The 21,426-nt window shown below is 39.6% G+C and overlaps 1 protein-coding gene across 2 annotated transcripts in view; it reads left to right on the forward strand.

Annotated features, from left to right (window-relative positions):
- LOC119647243 (protein Shroom) overlaps positions 1 to 21,426 on the forward strand; it is a 780,388-nt gene that overhangs the window by 268,336 nt on the left and 490,626 nt on the right. The window lies entirely within an intron of this gene.

Below are 21,426 nucleotides of genomic sequence, written 5' to 3' on the forward strand. Positions count from 1 at the left end.
TCGGTTGCAAGGACCCATTGTCAGAGAGTACCCCACCGATAAATTTGAAAATGATGACTCCTAATGTCTTAAAACACACGCCAATTTTATGCCGGCTCAAATAAAGTTAATATCAACATTTGGCAATTTTGCAACTAAACAAGGACCACACAGGGGTGAAAAGTTGTCGCTTAAAAGAAATGTTACAACAAACAGACATGAGTATATGCATCAAGGGTGAAATTCGGAAGTCTGGAATAAGAAATAGGCCGAAGTATGATGAAAGGGAGGTTAACGTATCATCAAGTCACAGTGCGATCAAGAGCAAGTTGGAATATCAGCAAGTCTTCAAGTGAAGCTAGCGGAAACTTTTTTGCTTTATGCAAACTATCACTTAGTGAAGTCCGTGGTTTATTGACTAATATTGTATTAGTTTCTTTCAGATTGTCTTCAAAAACGTGGACGCAAATGCTATTATTTTACAGCCTAAATTTAATCTATTATTGTGCCTACTCTCACTACCGTTCCCCTCTTGTCACGCAAACATTATTATACGGAAGTGGAATTACGTATATAACTTTTGCTGCCATCTCTTGTACAGCTCCTTCCTAGTCGCTTTGCGGAAGTCTGCTATTTCTCTAACCGGTTTCCCCCCCTTTGTCCCATCCACAAGCGGGGTCACCTCGGACAATATTGGTTTTCCGGTATTGGCAATACGGAACGCCTTTGCTTTTTCATCCTCCAGGTTCACTTTAACCATTTCTGATCATGATTGTATGGCACGTCTTTGGGCTGCTTAATATCTACGAACACCGTCACGTCGTCTGAGATACCAGACATGCGAAGGCCAAGCACTCCATCATACATATGGTCCAAAACGGGACTTTGTGGAACACCTGCTATCACATCTCGCCTTCGAACATCTCGTCCTACAGAAAAAACTGCCGACTGATCGAGCTAGGTAACCTCTTTGGTTTCCAAATTAGCAAGTTTAGCCAAGGTGTCCTTAATCCAGCAACAGTTGAATGAATTGAAGGCATTATTGACATCTAACGTCACCATCGCTCAACGTTTACCAACAACCAACACTTCCCGAGCCAGATCCGCGAGTACTTAGGTTATACTAATATGAAAAGCTGGATTTGTGTGACTGACCTTAGGAAGAATAGAAGAATTCCGCAGTGCATGATACGTATGGAGAAGATAGAGACATTTAGTATCCGAAGGCCTGAACTTCATGATAGGGTTGATGCTTTAGAGAGGATTTTCAGATGTCGGCCTACTATTACAGTTTTAATCCATTACCAAGTCAATTTACTGATTTTTCCAATGGTTTAAAGAAGCTTCATTGATTCTCCACATTCTAAACATATTTTAATTGCTTTATCTTTGCAACTCGCAAACTTTACATTGCTAAGAACGACAGGCAAACTTCTGACCGATTTTCTTGGCTCATCGTCAATCTGAAAATATGCTGCTCGAATGGTTTATGCTAGTGTTTTATTATAAATGAATTTTCTTTAGAGTATATCTTCTATCTCTCTACCTAATGGAAATTTTGAGTGCAATCTAATTCTATAATTCCGGGGTTACTGAAGATAAATAAAACCTAGATGCAGCAGGTCTAAGCATTTCCTTTTACATATTGTCTTTTGGATGAACTTCGGAAAGGAATTCTACCTCATAGTGAAAAGTATCGCTTCGGTAAAAATTTAGACTACTTTCCATAAAAGGAGCTTAAGATATTGGCTACACACTTTCTTATGTTTAGGGATTTTAGCAGAAATTTTTCAATCCTCGCCGCGAGTGAATTTTGCAAATTTGGGACTACAGTAATTGACGACTCGTACCTCGTTCTTAAGTACTCTATGAACTCTCAACAATCTCCCACTTTCCTTAGTTGTCTTTTAAGAAGTTATGGAGGTATTAGGCCAAGCCTTAGCTCACTCTTCTCCTACCTTGTTCACCTTTATTCTACTGGCTCCTTCGGCGTTTTATTCATGCTGACCGGGATTCAAGTCTGGAGTAATGAGGTCAAGAGGCTGATGCTCAATATCTCGACCACCACATCGGTTTTGGATGAAAGAGCGTCTTTAATATGAAGCGGCTAAAGAATGCCACAGGCTGCACAATACCAGCTCAGGAAGAAGTGGTATCAGATGAGAATACCAGCCATTGTGAATTCCCTCTCTTGCAAGCATGCGATCGAAAAATTTACTTTTTTCCGCCTTTTACGTATTTCGTCCACACTGTATCAAATTTTATCGTGATATCGATAAATGATTGAATTTTAATACAAATTTGGACGAAAATTCCGTTGCTTTGGATTTGGGACACATTACGCTGAGGGATTGAAGTACCAAAGACCCACCCTTCTTAACTGGTTAGGGCGGGACAAGCGACCGCATACCTATGGGTGCTTCATTGGTACTAGACTTAGGTTCTGCAGGACCCGGTTTTCATATTGTTGTATAGCACTGCCTTCATAGTTGAGAACAGTCACTTTGGATACCTCTTTTGAACATCCCCTATACTTTAAGTTAATTATAGACCTCCATAGCATATGATTTCCTAATGCCATAATATTTATTATTATTATTTCGCTGTACAAAAGAAATAACACTGTCAATGTGATCGTTGTATCGCTTTACTGAAAGAGTTCTTGCCAGCTATAAATGGCCCTTCATTTGGAAACACAGTCTTTTTTGGTTTTGGATAAACGATGGTTGATCCTAGAGCCGTTTCTAATTCTTACTAGTTTAGAAATACCAGAATAAAATTGGCCCAATTTTTGGGAGTTGTAGAACGCCTTATACATTATACCACCCTTTTCTAACTATCTTCTAAGTAATTTAACCAACGGTATCACTCCTTTTTCATGATTAACGATACCATATGCATAAAACCATTAGTCAAATTTATGACCTAATAACCACATGCTAATTATTTTATTACAATGCAAAGTCGATATGTAATTGCACCGTTTAACTCAATCACTTCAATTACAATGTAAACAACCATCGCAGTAGAAAGAAATTAATTTCGAACTGTGTTTTTTACCATTGTATAACACATACGCTCCATGTACGGTTTTGCATGAGCCGTTCGCCTACAAAGCAGTGGGTACCAGTTGCACTGAGTTTAGTGGCTTAATTTGCATTAACAATAGATTACAGAAAAGCACCGCGCCCAATTCGGAACAAATTGAAAAATCAAACAAAGCAATAAGATTTTAGATAGCCGAGCGAAAACAACTAAATCCCGTGAATGACGACTACTGATCCCAAAATCTCGATAATATTTTACATCCACTTCGTTTTTCTCTTTGTCAATAAACTAGTTTTCGATCAATGTCAAGAGCACTTGTCATAATTCCAAAAACGAAAAACAGAAATGAGAACATTTCTCAGATAGAAAAGCAGGAAAAAAACTAACAATGTTTATGCAAATTGACAAAGATTTTTATCTTTTGTGAGTAAATGCCGGAATATATTTTGAATTTGATCTAAATTAAGAAAAAAAACAAAAGCTTTTTGTAAGGGTCCCAAATTGAATATTTCATTCAAAAATTATTTCTTTTGTGTGATCCTAACATAAATAAATGACCAAGTTCTCCAGCTCAATATATTTAAATCCGACCTTCGACAACAAGCATTCACTCTGGAGTATTTCTATTTGGAGATTTCGAGAGGTTTGGAAGATTAATGGTGCATTACTCATCTAGGAAGCGAGTAAACAAGCCGGCGATAATCAGATCATGTCACTTAAAGTTTTATACCCATAATGCCCGCAATTAACCCTGTAATACGAATTGACTTTAATTCCTTGAGTGCTTGTTGAGGAGTTCGAAAAATGTGTCTGAAGGTCATTGTACGGGTGACATATTTTCGTTTGACAGATTGCAGTTTGCTTAGCGTGTAGCCCATATCCGGCATTTAGGTGTTTGCTCCTGATATAAATAAGTAGTTTGTTCTCATTGAAATTCTGCAAAAGTATGATCATCAGTGGAGTCATCCAAAATTATGGAATTGGAAAATCTGAAAGTTAATTATTTTTTTAATTCAATTGCGAACACTATTGCTGAGCTAAGGTCTCTCTCAAACTTCACACCTACGCATGTACAGAGGAACTTGATCTCGATTATCCTCTTCATCCAAAGCATCTCTAGACAGTGAATTCTATCTTCCGAAAATTAAGGGTTAAGATGATATTTATAAATAAGCGATGACGAATCTTTCAATGTGTTATGTTTGTTAAGCCTTCCATTGAGTTGTTGATGACTTATCCACACATTAATTGGACGCACGGGAAGAAATGAATAATCCACAAAAAGAAATTTTCATTTTGACGAACAAATTGTGTCGATGACAAAGGCTTATTTGCCGAGTGGTGACAAACCATTTCTTTTCTGCTCACTATAATTTTGTTCATTGAAAATAAGAAATCCCTTAGAGAGATTATTAAGTAAAAAAATGCTTTAGTTGATTTGAAGGTCGTGGTATCAGTATCTTCTAAATGTTTATGAAGCAGTTCCAAAGAATCTGGGGTGCTTTCCGCCGTCGAACTTCTAAATTCAGAAAACCTACCGCTTGCGATTTTATCCCAGGCATCAGGCGCTGCCTCACCTCTGTCCTGAAAGCAGCCTCACGCACTAGTGCAGCACACTAATTGGAGAGAAACATTCTCCTTAATTTTTGGTCTGGGGCCCTTCTTTTTGGGACGCTTCTAGACACTGGGCGCTTTCAAATTTTGGAGGAGGACATCCGCAGCTGCAGCAAGATAGGATGGGTAACTTCCTACTTTTTCTTCTAAAAAAGCTTTTCACCAAGGATCAAAAAGAATTAGCGGATATGGGTTTGAACTTCGCACGCCAGCGACCATATCTGACTAAGGAAGAGATCACTCCCAATAATGAGGCAGGTATTTAATTTAAAAACAGTGAATTGATAGATACAATCTGAAATAATGTGGTTGATATTCTCATATAATAAACTGAACTTCAGTAAACTGAGGAAAGCCTATAAACAAATAAAAATAACCAATCAGTTGCAAAAAATGTCCATGTTTTATATAAAACCAGACAAAGGGAATGTGGTAGTGATAATGGAGAAAACAGGTTACAACATAATTTCAATTGAGGAAAGATTTTTTGCCGGATTCAATTAAAAGTGTAGAAAAGCCTCCAGTGAGGGCCGCTACTTCATCAAAAATCCAGCCAACCTCCTACTGTCGAGAACAAAGGTTCTGCCTCAGATTCACAAACCTGAAGATCTATTAGAAATAGAGAAGAACTCATTAAGAAGCTAAAGGACGTGTCTCCGGGTAAATGATTAGTGTCATGTCACATGGAAGTCTGGTTTCCGAGCATCCTAATGATAAAAAAGTTCTTTAATCTGCAAGATGTGAAAAATCTATATCCTTGACGTAGAAAGCTAAAACCAGTATCTTCATGAAACTTGCCGGAAGAGTTATCTGGTGGGGATGCAATGGGGAATACACTGTCACCCTTTTTGAGTGACTTATTTATGAATAGAACCGAGAGTGATCTACAGTCCAAAGGCTTATTTCTTAAAATATGTACAAGATATATAGATGACACTTATACCATTGTACATAAAAATAAGGTTTTGTTTCACACAAAACTTTAAAAATGGAGGAAATGCTGGATGTTCAGAACAAGACGCATCGGAGCTTACGACTCATGATTGTTAAATTGAGCAGAGTGGAAAATGCCCATTCTTTGGATTAAAAATCATTAGAGGAGAAAAAAGGACTCTATTTGACATCCTTGGGAAACGCATCCACACAGAACAAACTATTCTGGAAAACACATACTACTTCTGTCCACAAGAAATGGCACCTTTTCTTGCATATATCCATAGATTGTTCTCAATGCCCGTCAGTAAAGAAAAGATTGAAAAGGAGACAGGATATATCATCGGAACTGGGATCAAAAGCGGCTTCAAACCATTGTTCAATAACCAATAACCATCATAAAGAAAAAAAAATTAAAAATGGAAGTAAATGTTACACATCTTTTTAATAACATCGAAATGAAAAGAAAAATGGGGATCACGTGCTAAGCGGTTTCGTCAAAACTGATGAAAGGTTTGGAAATCGACATCCAGTAGAATACATCAAATCAACACTGGACTAGGATACCCCAAAGACTAAAAATTGAAACACGAGTCCAACAGCGTATACAAATTAAACATCCAGATTGCGAGAAGAATTACATAGCGTAAACCGGTCCTTTGCAGAGAGTATTCAAGAGAAGCGGAAACGTTCAAAAAATAAAAGGGAAAGTGTTTGGAATAATTAAGACTTGCTTCTTTCTATTCGTTAATGGTATCTATTGGGCTTGCAAATACCGATATTTCGGGAACCATTTGTTCCCTTCATCAGTGCTAGCAAGTCTAGACTAGACTAGACTAGGCGCTCCGGGTACAAGTTTTTGAGTTCATCTTATATGAGAATGTTTCTACGCACATTTTTCCATTTATATGTGGCTAAAAACCCAGTATATTCCCTCATACCTGGAGTAATTGACATTGGTATATAAATGATTAAAAAACTAAAACAAAATGTTTCCCTGCGATCTCCCATTCACGTGCGCTCACTTTGTTGCGGTTTTGACGAATTGATATGTTATGGTGACATCATACACGTTACACAAAATGTAAGTTTCACCTTCTACAACCTTGTTAATAATAGTTGGACTTTCTTCAAACTTGTCAGAGTTATACCTTGTGTTATCCGTTATGCAAGTGCCAAATTTTACAGTTCTAGCATGGACTTAACGGGGGTTTCCGACTAAATTTCTAAAATATGCTAATATGCTATTAGTGTCTTTATTTCTGCAGATATCGGAACGGAATGTATTTTGCGGCCTAGATTTCGTTTAGATATACCAATGTGATTTTTTTTCAGATTTTTCGGTTGGATAGGTTCTGAAAACGAGGCCTGTTACACTTTTTGGGAGTCACATTTTGAGCCATCACTCTCCTACGCTTCACCTACTATCAGAAGAGAAGTACTAATTGAGCCCTTTCGTTTGATACCGCACATGGCCATATTCTGTGAAAAAATTTGCACTCTCCATTGACATGTAGGAATATGGGCCAATTGAAAAAGTTCTTCCTCTGTTTTCGGCCCACGGAGCTTCTGTTCTGGAGTAGAATTCAAGTTTTCACAAAAATAGACGACGAGTTCGTTCAGAGCAGGGGCAACTCATCAGACGCTGCCTCACCTCTTCCCTCAAAGTAGCATGACTGAAGTGGTTACTAGATGTTGTTTGTCCTTCTAAACTATTCATAACACGACATGGGCAGGAATTATATTGGATCTATAACTTAATTCGCGCCGTTAGTTAAGAGATGGCGTAACTTGATTATTATTCCATCGTTCCAATATTCCGTACGTGCGTTGGAAAGCTACTGTCATTGTGCGTCGTTTTCAGTTCATTTGAAGTGTACACAACTATAATTTTTTTTCACTCAAATATTTGTATTTGGTGGGATCTGAGGGATGTTCTGTATTATGAGCTGCTAAAACTGGGTAAAAACATCAACGGAGAACGCTATCAAACACAATTAATCTATATGACGAGAGCAATAGCCGAAAAACGCCCGGAATATGCGACCAGACATGAGCCCATAATTTTCCATCATGACAACGCTCGGCCTCATGTGACAACGTCGGTCAAATACTATTTGGAAAACAGCGGCTGAGAAGTTTTAGCTCACCTGCCTTATAGTCCAGACCTTGCCCCGTCCGAATGCCATTTTTTCCGATCGATGCAGGATGCCCTTACGTGAATACGGTTCACATCAGAACAGGATATCAAAAATTGACTCGATTCATTCTTGTCCGCCAAGCCGGCGCAGTTTTTTTTAGGATGGAATCCACGCATTGCCGGGAAAATGGGAAAAAGTCATAGATTCAGAAGGACAATACTTTGAATAATACTATTTTCATGCCTTTCTTTTGAAAAGAAAAACGGCACGAATTATGTTATACATCCAATATTTTTTAAATATTATATTATTACGCTGCGTATTCTTTGAAGTCTACGGTACGGTAGTGTACCGTTCCGGTCTTCAATGAAGTGCTCTAACACACTTCAAGGCCCCGATCCTATGGATTGTTGCACCAACGATTATTATTGTCATTATTCTTTGAAAAACAGAGGCCGAGATAAGCTTCCAAAGTTTCAATGAATCGAAATTTTCTGCATTGTTGACCTTTGATTCGTATTCATTTACTAAATAGAACCTCTGATGATACTGAACCGACTAACTATTTAGCATTCGTGGTTTGCTTTTTGGATCTAACCTATCTTTCCATTATCTACCGTGAGCCTATTACCAGCACGGATACCTTTGGAATGATTCATGAGGAAAATGGACGCTTCAAGGTCCTTAGCCTTATACTGTTCTATTAAATATAATATGAAAATGCGGTTTGGTCGATAAAAATGTATAGATACCGTGTAAACTACATAACACACTGCTAGAATGCATAAGTTTCATGTCAGGTCGGGAGTTCGAATCTAGCTGTGCAGCTACGTGTAGGGGGTCCTGTATGAAAATCGGGTCCTTCTACCGAGCTTGTTTGTATAAACCACCAACTAACTGTGTTCCTAAACTGCTATCATGTGTAGGGAGAGTTTTGTAGAACTTTCTTCGCTAGTTCTTCTTGAATCCATTAACAATGAGGCTATTTTTAAAGTCTCCTCCACGAAGTTTTATCTTCAAAATTAGCTTCTGTTTCCTGCTCTTATTTTGCTTACCATTAGTCATAAAAGCCTTCAATAGAGTTTTTGAAGCTAGAAGGATGGCTTACAGAGGATGTGGCTAGGAATATGTGTAACTGGACTTTCTACGATAACATAATATTAAAGCTGGGACTGCTATTTTTGTTTTTTGTCACTTCTTGTGTACACTTTGTAGAGCTTGGATTCCAAAACATAATCAATCTCGTTTTCATGGTTCTTTTATTCTTAGTTAGCTTCCGGTCAGCAGGCCTAAAGGCGGAGGAAACGGGGGATTCGGTATAGGCACGGGGTATTTTTGAGGGGAGGGGAGAAGTAATAGAAATTCCAATGATAAAAGGGCGAATAACGGGGGCGGCACATCATTTTGACTTCAACCTCCGTTTTTCTACAAAATTTTTATCTCGCACTAGGATTCTCTTTCTGTGGCCCTGCCTATGAGATTTTGCGTCAATTTCATCATCAGCGTACTTTACGCCATGTGAGTGACAAGCACAAAGTATAGACACAAACATTCGTGACGCAACCAGGATGCAAACCTGGGTCACACTATTGAGAAGTTACCGTCTAGTCCCCTTGGCAATGGTCCCATATTATTTGAACAAATTTGCACATTGTATATAATCCAGGTATCTTGCCATCCATTCTATGATAAATTGTTAGCTTAAGCGGTGAGGTCATTCGAAATCACTTCGAGCTCCCATCTGTTAAAAGGCACTTTGTACAACCATAATAGTTAATCTTTGATTCAGGATTGTTTGTGCTGGCTTAATTAAGGCAGTTCCGATGTTTTGAAACTACAGTTTCGTTGGCCTACCTGCGCAATACGCATTATTCACCTCCCTGCTTTTTATACTCCGAAAAAAACATTCAAATAAACTAAATAATCCTGTGGTCAGCGGAATTCATGAGATATTCTGGGAACGCCCTGCCCAAAGTCTACTGCTTGGTCCTCGCTAGAGTCTTCTTCTGCAACTGTGTTTGTTGTGAGGTGAGTCCATTCGTGATTAATAATCTCCAATGGTAGATATAGTAGAATGGTTATCTAGCATATATTCTCCAGTACTTGCTCCGTGATAAAACAATGGGAGAAAATTGTATATCTTTTGTTATTTAAGAGAGTTTGTACTTACTTCCCTGTCATATTTTGCACACTAAATGTTATCAGGCCGGCAAGTTCATCTCCTTATTCTTTGCTCTGCCTTTAAGACAATAACCTCACGAAAAGCCGACGAAGTTATCTCCGAGATGGGATGAAGGTCGTGGGGATTCCTTCCGAACATGATTGCTAGTACCGCCATGACTGGCGCAGAGATACGGATTTGTACTGAGTGCGAGCATTGATACCGTTTGGTGCAAGGCCCATCTAACACTTCTGCCATATTTAAGGGGTACGGTGCCTGAATTGTACAGTGCAATTCTACGCTTGAGTTCGTAAGGAACTTTGCCTGCGATATGAAGACAACCACCATGAAACTCCGACAAGGGAATGCAAATAACCGGTGCCGAGAAAACATCTTTCAAAAATTCTCCTGGAACATATGCTCTCAGAGGACCATCCCGGCTCCCATAGCACCATTAGATGCTTCTTGCAGAACCCCCGAGCATTTCTTGATTACAAAGCATTTCATTTTTTCCAAATAATACTTACAAAGTAGTTCGGCCATAGAAAGGCGGAGCTATTTTTTGCAGCCGTGATATAGTTCTTGGAAAGCTTTAACCTATATAGTCATACTCTTTTCAATACAGTTCCCAAAATGCGGTTCTTTTAAGACAATTTTGAGTTTGGAGAAAAAGCCACAAGGACTGAGATGAGGCGAATAAAGCAGCTAGGGTAGGCACACCATTTAAAGCCAAGAATAGCATAACTAATGGCGTTGTCGTAATGTGTATGTCTGCAACATCTGGTCTTAAAAGAATCACCCTTCTTGTGGTCCGTTCAGTGAAGCCAATCAGCATTGGTTTGATCTTTGATGTGACATTTCTGAGTGTGCCCCATTGTTTTATTGACAATTCTTTGAAGAAAATTAAGGCAGTACCGCTTTCGTAGCTGAGTTGTTGCACAAGGCTGTCGTACGGAAGGTCGCGGTTCAATTCTCACTGTCAAGTCTTCCTTGAGCGAGGTTCATCTTGAATTAATTCTCAGCCATCCTAAAATGGTGGCTTCTATAGGATATCACAATTTTCAAAGATTACACTTGCAGATTTCCCGAGTTTATATAATTTCTCTAAATTGCGCCGTTTTATTTTGCGTGGCCCAAAAAAAAACTTAAAAGACACTAATTTCCCATCCCCTTGCATACATATGTAGAACTAGTTCAAAATCCATCTTCTGCTGCATATTCAGTTCTTCATTTCAAGGTTTTCCACAACTGCCAATTTTAGCAATATTTTCCCACCCGAGCCACTCATCGTCAGCATCATCATCACCACAATTCGTATCACTCATCAAGACTCAACGCATCTCTTTGTTCCAATTTTAACTTCGGGGCGGGTGGTATCTTAACTGCGCGGTGAAACCACAAACTAATTAAAACTTCCAATACAGTAATTCAGAAAAAACTTTTTGCAGACCATTAAAAATGCATCCAATTATTTGCTTCCTCCCACCCTCTGGCTGCAATTTGGCAATCGTAAACTTAATGTCTCATTGAGTCCTTTTAATGCTGCAGCGGTTTTTTTGGTTTCACTCGGGCTCTTACTAGGGGCAAGATTGATGAATATCATAGAATGGAATAATAAATTATAAATTCGATATTAAATTCAGTTGAGTGGAGTCTTAAGACGGCCGTTTATTGGGGATAGTGCATTGATTAAGTTGTGTAAGAATGCATTTTGATTCCAATTAAATTTTTATTATCGTCTTGACCTCAATTTGGAAGAAATTTATCAGTCTAGTGCCTTCACTTCCCTGTTAAATAACGGTGCAGTGGAGGTGGGCGTTTGTTGGGTTTCCTTGTCGGATTTAGTGTTTATTAAGTACGAAATTTGATACTTAGTCATTTTGAATGTAATTTTTTTGTCTTTTAACCTCCATTCATCAGCGGGTCCGTTCAAAATTAAGATTGTATGCAAGTAACAGGTGAGTGGCAGGCAAATTATGTAGATACACTACCCCATGAGGTTCCACCGATTTACTAATAATGAACCCTTTCTATTTTAGGAATTATACCAGCGAAATACCTTGTCCTAGCTTTTAATAATGAACTTCATATTAAATTTATATCGTTTCGGTGTATAGACTTCCATTAATATTTTATTGTTGCTTTCTGTGCCATTAATAATCCGTTGCGCATGTTTTAGTTAAATTCAGATTTTCAGGGTGCATTCTCTTTGGGTTAGAGAGGCAACAATTAACCTTAAGTTGAACCCGTAATGCAGAATAAAACCAATTTGCTTACCTCTTTTGAAGATGCCCAACTTATTTACTCTCTTAAAGTAACTTTTCCTTACCCTATTGATCGGAGAGCTTCGGTATGTGCACTTTTTGAACCACATATCTATTTACATTTATTTGTTGTCATGCACGTGAAGGATATGTGGACTTTGCCCAGTGTGGCAAAATTCACTTGATCTTCGGGGATATCGTTTCTAAGTTTTTTTTAAGGTTTTGTGTAAAACAAAACCTTATTAAAATCGATTCAATGTCTGTCTGTCTGTCACACGCACTTTTCTCCCAAACGGCTAAACCGATTCGAACGAAATTCGGTGGACAGATGGGAACTATGAAATCCCACGCATACAGCGAGTGGCATAAATTTAGGTGGAGTTTAAAGAGGGGGCTCCCCATACATGCAAAGGGGGGATTCAAAAAATTTTTTCACCGGATATAGTCGTGTAGGGTGTCAAATGAAAGGTCTCGATTTGTACTTTCCGAAGTTGACATTAGTTTTGGCTTGAATTGCAAAGTACGTAAGTAACGAGTCAAAATGCACGCACTTAAAGTGAGACAGGACTCATTTTCGGAATCTGCCCAACCTAAAAATCCGAAAAAAATCAGGGTGGTGTGCCTAGATGAAATCTAGGCCTCAAAATATTTTCCATTCCGATATCTGCTCAACTAAACTTACTAATAGTATATTACCAACTTTCTGAAATTTACTGAAAAACCACCCTTTATCCTAGGACTTCCGAATTTCGTACCCGCATAGAGGACAATATTTCGTATATATGTGCTAAATTTCATGGAAATCTGGCCATTAACACCAAAGTTATAGCAATTCAAACTTTACAATTTCGCGCGAATTTACCGCTTCCAAAGCCATGCAAATAAGATGCTGACGTCATAATTAACGGGAATAATTGACATTCGCGTGAAATATTAAAGTCGCATTTATGAAGAATCTGCTGCCCTTTTTAAGATTTTGTGTAAAACACTTATGTGAAATCTAATCTTCGAGATATTCCGGTATCTGCTCAAAAAATTCACTAATAGTATATTATCAACTTTTAATAAATTGACAAAAAACCACCTCTTAAGTTCATCCTAGGTGTTCTAAATTTTACACCGACATAGAGGACAGCCTCGTGCATACACATGCCAAGTTTCATGAAAATCGAACTATTAGTGGGAAAGTTATAGCAGTTCAAACTTATCAATTTCGTGCTAATTCTTCGCTCGCGCTCAGTTCTGGCAGTGGCAGTAACCTGCCCAGAACTGAGCGATTTCAATATCTCGGGTCAATGCTATAACCCAATGCGTTATGCTCCTCACATAGGGAAACACAAAACCTTTTATACCTGAAGCGTCAAGCTTCCGGTTTCCCGACTTGTTTCATCTTTAGTTCCGTTCTGGGTTCGGCTCGTCTTGATCGGCTCCCCCTTTTTCTTTGTCAAAGGCTTCATCTGGGTGCATTGGCCAAGCTTTCAAATCACTATCCAGCGGATACGGCACCTAAATGCAATCCCGCACAAATGCCTACCCACATGTACTTGTATCTAACTTACTGGGCGGTGTTCTGAGCAGTACTACTAATACGCCGATTATACTTTCAGGAGCAAAAGTTCAGCCACGACTGATACCCATCAATCATGGATATCATTAGATGTGGCGCTGGAGTTTTCTTTTTTCAAGCAACTTTGGGTCGGACTATAAGACTGAATTCAGAAAGATAAGATGATTCAAAGTAATCGTGAAATTTCTCTCCTTTAATGGTAACTACTGAGTCGCATACGCAAATTTAAAGCATTCGTTTAGGAGATAGAAGCAAAGCCACAAAGGCTGGTGAACAATGTGACGCAAACGAGTTGAACGTCCAGAACTGTTATTGCTGACATTGTTATGCATGCGAATGTAATGTGTGAATGTATGAAGCATGTATTTTTTTAGACCCTTACTTTTAAGGAGTGCGTTCAGAATGTTGTCATCAGCCCACCACGTCTAGTATTCACCACAATTCCTTTTCTATCTGTTCAAGAAAATTGTAATAATTTTGTGCTGAGCGAGGGCTGTACAAGCTCTTCCAGCTGGGGAGCACCAGAATATTTTAACGGATAGAGTAATTTTCCTGATAAGAATTTTCAAGGCAGCAAAACCCCTCTCTTCGAAGACTTATCAAGTGACTGTTGCAGGTTCCTTCAGTGTTTCTCTCACAAAAAAAAGGAAAAACTACCACTAATTGAGTTTCCAAAGGTAATTTGAACGGACCTCGAAGGGTAGCTTCTTGATTGCTGCTGTTTTCTAAAATTGTTTATTTAACTCAATAACAACTAGTGCAAAGTGGGCATGGCAAGATCCTGCGTTGAATGTAATAAATCATTTCTTTACCGGCGAATTTTGTAATTCTGTCTAGGAAACACATAAAATTTGGATTATTCATGGCAATTCATGAGTTCGAGATACTTCACAATCTTTCACTTCGGTTTTGGAATGAAAACTACTCCAAGCGTTCAATTTCAGAAAACATGCAAACATACGAGTATCAATACTCCCAAAGTGAAGATACCGTTGACTTGCGATGCATAGCATATCAACAATAACTACGTGTCGTCAAGCCGATTCCCAGATTTGACAGTACTTCATCCACGGGGCTGAGAAAGATTAACTGTATTTCCCCCGAGGTAAACGACACAAGAGCAAAAGACAGGATTATGATGAAAATCCATATTCCTTCAAAGTCTTAGGAAGTCTATAAAATGTCTTCATTCCTCACAGTTCTGGGACTTCTCTCCAAACGCGCTTCAGCTTCTGTGCATCTCGTTGTGGATGTTTTGCTTACAAGCCGCTCTCGATCCACTGCATTTCGGTTATTGTTTCGTCTGCGTCTCTCCAACTTGCTTCCGACGTCAACATCTTCTCTACGAGATTATGGAGCCCAATAACTACGATGAGGGCGCCATTCATACTGCCTTTTCCATCGTCGAATCTTGGACAATAAGACTTAAAATGTTTCGGGTCCTTAAATATCGTATTCTCCCGTATAGTTCTTTCCTAGTTTCTCTTCGGAAATACACAGTCACCTCGGGTGTATTCGCCCTATTTCTCTGCAAAGATAGTGATCTCATGTGCTAGAAGATCCAAGAGAATCATCGCCGCGATGTGATACCCTGCCTCACTTGATAGTATCCTAAATGCGCTGCACACTCTCAGGGCGATCGGTCGGTATGCCGAACTCACCCTTTCCCGGTCAACAGTGTTGTCCAGTGCTCCTGCCCAGCTATGAGTCGCGTATAATAGGATGGATTTCACTACCCCTGCGATTAACAGTTGGCGAGTACACTTTGGCCTTCGAATATTAGGCATCATCCTTGCTAGAAATGCACTAGCCTTTGTTACCTCATCTCGCATATAGTCCAACTGGACCTTGGAACTCAACTTGGCTTAGATCATTACTCCAAGGCATCATCCTTGCTAGAAATGAACTAACCTTTGCTAGCTTATTTCGCATATAGTCCACCTGGACCTTGAAACTCAACTTGCCATAGATCATTACCTCAAAGTGTCTAATAACCGGCTTTGAATCGATTTTGTGATTACTAACCCAGATTTTCGAAATTTTTTCCTGCAATTGGTAATAAAGACCACGAGCATCTTTGCGTCTGCCAGGTACAATTTAACATGCTTTGATGGTATGAACGATTTGAGTTCCATAAAGTTTCACTTTCTCGGTGTGTTTCGCAATTGCAACCAACGCCAAGTCGTGTGCAAAGTCCGTCAATGTTTCTAGTATACAAAGCCCAGGCACTCCATCACACATTATGTTAGAAAACAAAGACCCAAATATGGAGCCTTGAGAAACATCTGATGTCGCATAGTATTCCTTTCGCCCGTCATACTAAAGAATTCTCCGAATTCCTCACATCTAGCGTCACCACCACCCAATGGACGAGACTTTCTGAGCCAGACCCATGGCCATTGCCTTCGACCTTAGAGCGGGCTCGCCAAAACCAATACTGCTGGTCTGATAGACCACCCACTAGTTCGACGAATGGAAGCTACCTGTCGTATATCACCCTTTCCAACATCTCCCCCATAATGTCTAAAAAGTACATAGGGCGATATGAAAAGTGTACATTAGATGGTTTTTGAGGTTTTTTTAGCCGGACCTACTTGCACCTTTTATACTGTGCATGAACACATGCTCATCAATCATTCGGGGCCGATTTTCACTGTCAACTTTAGCGCTGTAGTTCCTTTTCAGTAACCAAGGGGATCGATGTTGAGGTCTCCTTTTTTCGTATTGTGAGAAAAGAATTGTCATTATTTTCAACAAGAGACATTGGAACGTCATTTAATGTGATTTTTGCTACCAACCTTGTGTCATTACAATCTGGTAGGCAGCCTCCCACGGATTCTTGTCTCGTTTCCCGTATTGTCTTCTTAAGGCCACTACGAAGATCACGATATTCTTTCTCCAGCTCCAGCTGGCTTTTTCTCTTGTCCTTTGGCAAAATCTTTTCGCTTGCAGAAACGATGGTCTCAACACCGAAATTTCCTGGTTTCACCAGTATTTTGGTTTCCTACTGTGCTGGAAATGCCGCTACAGCATTCTAGAATGCCATGCGTTAATTACCTGCTAACATAATTGACTCACATTTTCCAGCGACTCACTTTTTTTCAGTTCTTTGGACCCTTCGGATGTCGCCTCCTTTGTTTCTAATCTTGAAAAAGATGGCCTGGTGGTCACTGTGTGTATAGTATTCGCTCGCTCGCCATACCATTCCCAACGTTACTGAGGTAAATCATATTGACGATCGAGCTTAACCCTGCGCTTCGAGGTCTGGCGCACATCCAATGTTGGTTAGTTAAATGTCCAGCGTCTTAAAGGTTTCAAGTAGGATTTCGCTCCGTCATTCGGCTCCTTACTCCAAGATCCACGCATTGAAATTGCCGGCAATAATTTTAAGGCTGCGGTCTTTAGTATTTAATATCAAGCTGTCTACCATCACCTCATATTGCGCCATTGTTACACTAGTAGAAGCATAAACGCTGTAGATATGGACACCGTTGACCTTTGCCCTTAGAAAGTCGGCTCCCGGGAATATCATTGTTTCTTATATGACTTTTCAGATGTATGGTTCATCCATGTGGCACTATCGTAATTTCCGTAAGGTTTGCAGATTACTGTCAAGTCTACATTCAGCTCTCAAATAATTTATAAGAGCAGGTCCTGAGCCATCTCGTGATAGCTGGAATTGCTTTGTATCAATCTCATTTAGTCCTATTTATTTCCGCCTATATGCTAGACACCCGCCACTATTTGCAGCGTGCTGGTCATCTATTCTCTTTGCACAATAAGCACCTTGTATCTCTAGCACAATTTTTGATCAGATACCACTTTCCTCTCACTTCCTGCACCTTTTAGATTGTGTTGACTAGTGCATGTTGCTGAAAAATTAAGGAAAATGGAGCATCCAAAGCACCTCTTAAAAGATACTTTGCCCGCGGTTACCAATTTAGCCGCTAATTCTACCGGCACGCTATAGAGATTTTCCAGGACGAGTCATTTTCATTCATACGAATTAGGTAACCTTCCCTGTGCCGCCTATTGAGCTAGATTTTGTCCCAAACGAAGCTGCTGTAAGATTGCTCATAAATTTCGTCGTTCCATGGGTAACGGAGTGCTGCATCTTTTCCTTCTTCGGAGGTCTCTCCTCTTCACCGCTACTAAGAGTCACTGTCTTCTAAGGTAAAAGCTTTTTGAACTAACAACTCCCTTCCTCCTCTCACGTAACTGAAAGGAATTCTCTGGCTTAAAGGTTGGCAAAGCCGGGAGGGGAAGGCCAGCTCGAAGTAATGTGTCAAGCGGTTTCAGGCTAGTTCTTTGATGACAGGGAGGTGTTTAGTTGGTAGTCCGGGGGTCCAACACTCTGTGCGTAAACGCATTCACTTTGCCTACTCCCGCAACAAAAAAGAAGGTAAGAGCTTTGTCTCCATGATGAGACGTTGCACCTGAAACAGTTTCTGTAAGTTGGAATAGGTTGTATTGGGTGACAGCAATCGTATGAGGATTTCGTCGTTTTAACTGTTATAGCTGCTAATCGGTTGTGATTTTCGACCTTTAATTTGAGCAATTTTCAATGGTTTCCAAATTGTACATACCTATCTTTATTGTTTTCGGCTGACCGGTGCTAGTTGATGTTTATGTTGTTTTAGTTTTTGGTGTTAACGTTGTATTTTATATTTCGGGTGTTTATTTATTTATTTAATGAGGACAATACATAGAAAACCAATTCCTTATTACATATTGTCCTCAGAGGGAGGAGCAAGAGAATGGCTTATTTTACGCTTAAAACTAAAAAAGGAAATAGAGTCGAAGGACCCAAGCTGTAGGGCGTTGTAGGACCGGCATAGCCTCGGGATCGGAGAGTGGAAGTAAATTTCGAGCTCCGCGAAGGGCACATCAAAAGTTTCCACACTATCCGATTTGGCGGAGCAGTCCATCAGACAATTGCAGAGTTTGAAAAGGGTACACATATCAAGGAAGATATGGCGTTGCTGTAGGAAGGGGAGATTGAGGGTCGTCGGTCGATTGAGGGAGTCGTGACGGATAATCAATCCCTGGAAGGTTTTTCTTGTAAAATAGGGACCGGGTGAATTTGCGTTGTACAGCTTCAAGAGCGCGGCAGCCTGGAAGAAGGGTCATAACAGGTGAGGAGATCGGACAGGATATTGTAAAACGTATCTAGAGCTTGGTCACACGATGAGTTTCTTAATATATGTACCCAGTTGAAAGACGCTAAAGCTGAGTTCAGACCGTCAAAATTGGCTTTGCGGAAGTTGAACTTAGTGGATTCACGCTTGGTTTTGGGATTTGAACGAGAGAGCTCCGCTTAAAATTCAAACGCGGCGTGGTGAGCGTCAGTTTTGACATACGAGGATGTGTGTGGCGCTCGGGGAGGTTGGAAAGGAAGAGATGCGGTTTTTGGTGGTATTGAAATTCATGGCAGGTGTTCATAAAGGAAGAAAGTGGAAGAGAAGAATGGGAGAGGTTGTTGGAAGGAATTGGAAGGCTGGGATGATTAGGCCAGTGGAGTATAGGGAGGTTGAAATCTCCGGAAAGGAAGAAAGGGAGGTAAGGGAATCTGACAGTAAGGAGTTCAGACAAACTGTCAAACAATTCTTCATACAGGTGAGAAGGGTAAGCACGGGGGACATATACACAAGGCAGAATGAACGGGAGGAAGTTTGGCGGGGAGACACAAAGAGCAACACGATCAAATTGACGGCCAGAGGAGGAGAAGATGAGTTCGGCGGTGAAATATTACAATTAGGACCCCACCGCCGGCGGACTTACGAGATGCATCCCGGTCCCTATCAGAGCGGAAAGTGGAGTACCCTTCGGGGAGCTCAGAGTTTAATGTGGCATCGTCCAGCCAGGCTTCGGAGATACAGATGGCATGGTGTTGCTGAGCCAGCGCGGATAAATTGAAGGCCCCCAGCTTGATTCTTAAACACCTAACATTCTGATAAATGGACGGACAGTAAACATGGATCCAGTTATATAGCAGGCAGGCGGGTTGCCTTGTTATGTTCTTCCCGTTATGCCATTATCGAAAGTGTAAATCAGCAGTTGAGTGAACTTGAAGATGAACGTGCCTATCGCGGATCATTTTTTTCGAGGCCAAATTAAAAAGGATGAATGGTGGAGTTTCCCATAGTTCTAGATGGTTGTCAATGGTGAAGGGATTCGATGGTGATTCTAGTGCTTTTATCTGTCCTCGCATATTAGTTAGGGTAAGTCTAGTCTTGAATTCGATGAAAAGGTGTTAGAACTGGTGGCCATATTCCAACAGAGAGAGAGAGAATCTAATCTGTTGCTAGTTTACCTGGAGTAAAGCCTGTTTGTTATGAGCCGATGATGTTTTGAGCGTATGGGGCTATATGATCAAGCAAGGTTTCGGGTTAGAAAGCGGCAACCTAATTCAAAGATCCATTCTCAGAAGATGATACCCAACCCAGAAATCTGAAAAAATACATGGTGGTGTCTGGATATCTAGTCCTCAAAATACTTTCCATATCAAAATCTGTCGAAATAAAGTGAATAATGGTATATTATCCGATTTCTGACTTTTTTTATATGTGGCCAAATTTTGCACATAAGCTGGTTAGTGTAGTTCGTTGCCTGCATATTTAAAGCCATTTAACTCTACATCTATCGGGTCTAGGTGACTTAAACCGATGAATTGCACAGACCGTTTCCTCCATGTTTGGAGGTGGCTGACTGTCTGTATAATGTCGGTTAAAAATTGATAAGCAAAAGTTCAGCTTAGGAATTAACTGTTTTCGACAATATCACTAAAAACATGCTCACCTGCAGGTTTTATAGATAAGTTATGTAATGCTTTCTTTAAATAAGTTTTTGGGTATGTGCGGTACAATTTCCAGCAATTGAAAATGTGTTTTCCGTGATGCTGATAGACCGAAAGTAGCATGTCATTTTCACAAAATTTCATTACGTAAATCATCTACAAAGCCCTTCATACCAAAACACGTAGCTTTGAGTCAATTAATTTCAATTACGTAAGGATCTACTTAATCAATAAATAATTTTACCGTGTAAATTGCAATTATTCAACAAATCATCCAGCGTTTTTTCACACAAGACGGCCTAAACAAAAATCTGATCAATGCCCAATCGTCCATTGTTCCAAAGACCTTATTTGGATGGGGCGAGTACAAACACTATTATCTATAAATAATACAATCAATAACATTGTTCGGTTTCAAAATCAATCTTCGCTTTCCAAAAATTAAGCTATAAAATTACGGACGATTTTTCCTTTTCCAAACCATATCCGTGACTGACGTGTTCTAACAATGCTCACACTCCATGGAATTTATGATTTTACATTAGCGACGTCCATTATACAAAATTAATTCATTTTTCTTGTAAGCGATCACTACTTACCTCACTAACTACTATTGTGAATCTTTTCCGTGGATTTAAAGATTTTTTCAAAACTTTCGATTTTGCGTAGGCGCTTGACGTCCATTTAAAGTAATGGCCGTTTTCCCATTTTTGTTTTGACGACTGTTACCTTTTATTTACTCCGTCGTCATTTTATTATGTGTTCAGTCAAAATGTAATTTATAGTGTGAAAATATCTTGAATAATAAAAAGATCCAGTTTAATCGTCTATAGACAGTTTTATTTCATTATGGTTCGTTTCTAAACTAATTTTCCATTCAATGCTGAAAAGATGAGACTCTTTTGATTTGCATTTGATTCATC

This window comes from Hermetia illucens, chromosome 1, assembly GCF_905115235.1.
Source record: "Hermetia illucens chromosome 1, iHerIll2.2.curated.20191125, whole genome shotgun sequence".
Taxonomy (NCBI): Eukaryota; Metazoa; Arthropoda; class Insecta; order Diptera; family Stratiomyidae; genus Hermetia; species Hermetia illucens.